Here is a 4825-nt window from a genome sequence, read left to right as displayed (position 1 = left end):
ACCGAGGCAACGCCCAACCCCCCCCCACATCCCTCCCCCCACACACCCTCCGGCCCCGCCCCCTCAAACTGCCCAACATTGTCCAGTTAGCCGTGTCGGATCTGACCGACAGCCCAATCAGAGCCCAGAGCCCGCCCCCGGGGAACATTTGTCCTGAGATGTACCGATCCGATACCGAGGGAACACTGGGCCAGCACCGAGACTTTTTCATGGTCAAGGTGATGGAGCTTCAAACTGCCAAATACAAATGAATTTTCACGCCCTTTCGGTGTTTTGGGGGGATTTTTTCTTGTGGATTATTAATTAGTTTAAATGTTGTTGTCGTTCACTGAGACTCTGAGGCGAACAGTGTTGACATGTAATCACAGGCTCTGGGAAACAGACCCAGAGACAGACAACTAAAATCCCCTGGATTTATAATCTGACATGACGCACCGCACGCTGCTTCCTCTGAACTCATGTGCCACACAGGCCCGGAGAGGCTAATCGGGAGGACCGGGACGATTCCCGGCGGGCCGGTGTTCGCTTATTTTTAGGCATTTCATGGCACCGGGTAGAAATATATCGCCTATGCTGCTCCTACCGGCCGCTGTCCCTGACCCCGGACCGCCTCCTCTGGCAGCTCGTTTTTTTTTTTTTTTTTTTTTGTTTATTTATTGTTTTGCAGTCGTGCACCCTAACGTAACAATGTGAACGTAACACGTCCGTGCAGGGGTGCATGAAGAAAAGGTGGTGATGTTTGAAAAATGGGAAGTGGAAACAGCAATGCTGGCGCTGAGAAGGTCGGGACTGGAAAGAGGACGCAGCCAAATGTGCCAAAATTGGCAACTTTTTTTTTAACAGAGCGAGCTTGCGGTTTGAAATGACAAAATGAAACGGACAAGGCGAGATGCTGAACAAGGCTTCAGAGAGCAGTGCGCTATTGTAGACTTAACACGTAACGTTATAATTACATGATCTTCATATGATAGGTCGTGATCTAAAGTGGGCCGGTCTGAGTGAAACTCCAGGGCTGAAAATGAGCCCCACACTAACAGACCACATGTGGAGCATACACACCGTAATGATAAATACAGGATCAGCCAGAAATGTTAACAGGGCTTAAAGTACTCCGACACCGAGTGTCATTGGACTGCGTTTAAAGATCAACATTAAAAAACAAACCCCTTGAGTCAGTTGAGTTCGCCTATCAATGGAATGAGAGTAACAGCTTTCCCTCTCAACAAACTAACATCACTCGCCAATCAGCAGGGCTGGACAGTATTGAAGTACATTTACTTGAGTAGTTTACTTCAGTACAGTTTTTTTTTTTTTTTGTATTATTTTTGGGGGACACTTTTACTTACTAGATTTGCGGTCAATATCTTTGTCGGAAAGTGCGGAAATAACGCCAACAAGTTAAATAAATCCCTCAGCCCCCCCGTGTCACTTTCTCTGTGACCTGACTGCAGCTGGAGCCCTCTCCTCTCTGTCTCTTCATTTCTGATGAAAGCTACCAAACTCAGCTGTTTCTCTCAATGATAACGTTTTGTGTCTGGCTTCAATACAAGCTAGGCTAATGGACGTTAGCATTAGAGCTGGCCAGTTAGCTTACGTTACAAGTTAATGGCCCTGTTTCTTACCTTGCTCTATATTTCTTGTCCCAGCTTCACCGTCACCACCGTTGTTCAGAAAATTTCTTTCAAAAAAGTCTTTATTTTCTAATTCTCTTTTCCTTTCTGATCACCGGACTGATGCTGACTGGACATTTTCCTACCGAACTTCAGACAACAGAAAGCAGCCTGGCATAGCAACAGTAACCAAGAGGGGCGGGTCTTAGAGAAGGCCAAACCATTACTGTAACCAATTACCAATTACTTAGTCATGTTCATGCATGCGCACATCACAAATGGAACCTTGTCTTTCTGGTCTAGTCCTGTTTACCATCTGTCTATCATCCGCTTTTCCTTGCTGTAGCCCCGTCCCTCTTCATCAATTGGCCATCTGAGGCCACTACGGCAAAACGCCAACCACTACGCCACCATGCTGTTCAAGTTACTTAACCTATACATGTTCAGGTGCCCACACAGGAAATCAAACCCTGCCCTCTGTGTAGGGGGTTGGCAGCGCTAACCACTATGCCACTGTGCTGCTCATTTTTCAATGGCAGAAAAAAATCTCTCAATCTGGCAACTCATACCTGCCGCACTAACATACGCATACCAACATTTACTGAACTGTGTCTCAGTTTCCGAACATTTCTTGTTTAAAAGAAATTACAAAAAATTGTGCAGATGTTTTCATAGTTCACAATGAAGAAACTTCCTTTTTTTGAGTCTTACACGCAGAAAACCTCAAGGGCATTATTCATAATATATTGTTCATAATGTATTGTCCACATCAGTACTGTCCTCTGTCAGTTCTGTCCACTGTGTGTGCTGCTCATTGTCAGTACTGTCCATCGTAATTACTGATCACTGTCTATGCTTACATACTGAAGCAGGAAGAACCAAACCGTGATGTGTAGATGACAGAGACAGAGCATCTCCAGCTCTGCAGCACTCTGGGATGATCCTGATCTGCAGGGGTCAAGATCTGCCAGAACTAGTCCAAGGAAGGAAAACAGGGTCAGTCGAGGCTTTTCATGAGTAACAAATCTGTCCCATGTGCTCCGATCCAAAGGAGAGCTACTGTAGCTACTGTAGACAAGGGGCGACAATGTTATGTCTGATTGGTCTATGCTGTGGTCTTCACAGTCACAACATCCATCCATTATCTATAATAAAAGGTAATCACACTGCCTAAGAAAGAATGTGTGTAGTTTGTACATAAGCTACATTACATTTAATTACCAATTACACAAAGTTAGTAATGATAGAACAGACATAGTGAAATCAGAACTGGGCTGAAAAGTTTCAATAGACTACGCAATGTAAATGAGTAAATGATAACAAGGAACTGAGCAATGTGCCAGAGAAAAGTGTATTCACATCTAAATATGTTGCTGCTCTTTTGAAAGTTTTAAATGAACACAGTGAAAAGGGCTAATATAAAAGTTAATGTTAAGTTTGTTGGTTGCAAGTTACATTTAGGATGGGAGAATATATCAGAATTATTATTGTACAAAAATACTTTACTTGTTTTTTATGACAAAATTTGATTATGTGATTATAGTTATTAGGATTGTAAAGAAATTAGTCTCTGTTCAAATTTCTATCAAAGACTCATAAAGTCACAGAGTGTCTGCTTTGCTACAGCAGTTGGAGGTTTTGAACAATAAGGGTTGATGTTTTAAAAAGGGATGCTGCTTTAAATTAAAAACAAACCAAGTTAGAACAAGGCCTGATTTACAGTGCCACCATTGGGCATAGAAAGCATTCAGATTAGATAAGTAACGCAGGACATCTTATAAAACAGCAGGAATAAATTAATAAAAGACTATTCTTGATTCTCTTATAGCATGTCTGTGTTTTTTCATCAATCTACTCAAAATACTCTAAAGTGACAAAGCAAAAGGTGTTGGCTTTTTTTTTTTTTTAGTATTTTACAAATTTATTGAAAATCAAAGACTGAATATCCCATCACATTATTTGAGTTTACAGAGTTTTCTCAAAGCCATGCTACACATACGTTTCTTGGGCGGTAGCCACGAATCAGTGCCCTGATGAAATGTAAGCCTTGCCCCCAGCCTGATTCCAGAGCAAAAGGAAAAGGTTTTCACTTGGGATTGCTCTACATTTTTCTGCTTCCATCTTTCTTTCTATCCTGACTAGACTCTCAGTCCCTGTCGCAGAAAATAGCCACAAAGCATGATTTTACTACTTCTGTGTTTGACTATTCATGCAAGTGTCATAACAGAGTCTGAATATCTATGTAAATGGGATATTTCAGTCTTTCATTTTAGATAAATTAACAAACAACTCCAACAACCTTTATTTTACTTTGTATTTTGGGTAGATTGATTAGGAAAAATTATATAAAACCATTAAGATGAGTCGGAAACAACAAAATGTATAACCACACTCCACACAATATTAAATATATATATTATTTATGCATATAAAAATATGGTTTGCCTGAGCAGCATCAACGGACACAAATTCAGCACACAGCTGCTGTGGTGCATTATGTCTTCACTGGGAGTAATCAAGTTTGCAGTCCACACACACAGCCATAATAATAGCTAGTTTTCAGCCCAAGTAACTCATAAAAGTAAAAGCATGAGATTAAAATGATTTAAATGGAAAAGTTCACAAGGCAGCGCAAAACACTAATAAGTCCTTACAGATAAAATAAAAATGTAGTAGATTTCAGAAAAGCACTCCGGCAATATTGGATGGTGGGTCCAGGGAATATAAAGGTATAAAGGCTTGACAGAAGATTTACGGACACACTGATGGCTCCTTAAATGAATAATTTCCTAAATGTGCTGTGTGCATTTCTGCCATGGACTGACCACTTTGATACTTTCACACTACTAGTATGGCAGCTCTCTAACTCTCTCAAGGTAGGTGTTAGTATTGAATAATGTTACAGTTAAATTAAAGCGGGCGAAAATATTATAGTAATGTCAATGGATTCATAAAGCACCACTCAGACATGAGCAGAGAAACATTTTATTGGCACTTCAGTGATATACAGTCAAGGCTATGCCCATCAGGAAAATCCATATACCCTATGCCTGGCAAGGGCTCAACTTTCCAAAGATAAACCTAACTTGAAATTTTTATTGTGAAATTAATCCTGCATTTAACAACGGTAGGGGAGTTTCTTTTATGTAAAAATTGCAAATAATTTGATAATAAAATCATAAAATGTAATGTATTAACTATATTACATGCAATGA

Source organism: Echeneis naucrates, chromosome 3 (assembly GCF_900963305.1).
Source record: "Echeneis naucrates chromosome 3, fEcheNa1.1, whole genome shotgun sequence".
NCBI classification, from domain to species: Eukaryota; Metazoa; Chordata; class Actinopteri; order Carangiformes; family Echeneidae; genus Echeneis; species Echeneis naucrates.
The sequence above is the reverse complement of the archived record's forward strand: the minus strand, read 5'-3'. Positions refer to the sequence as shown.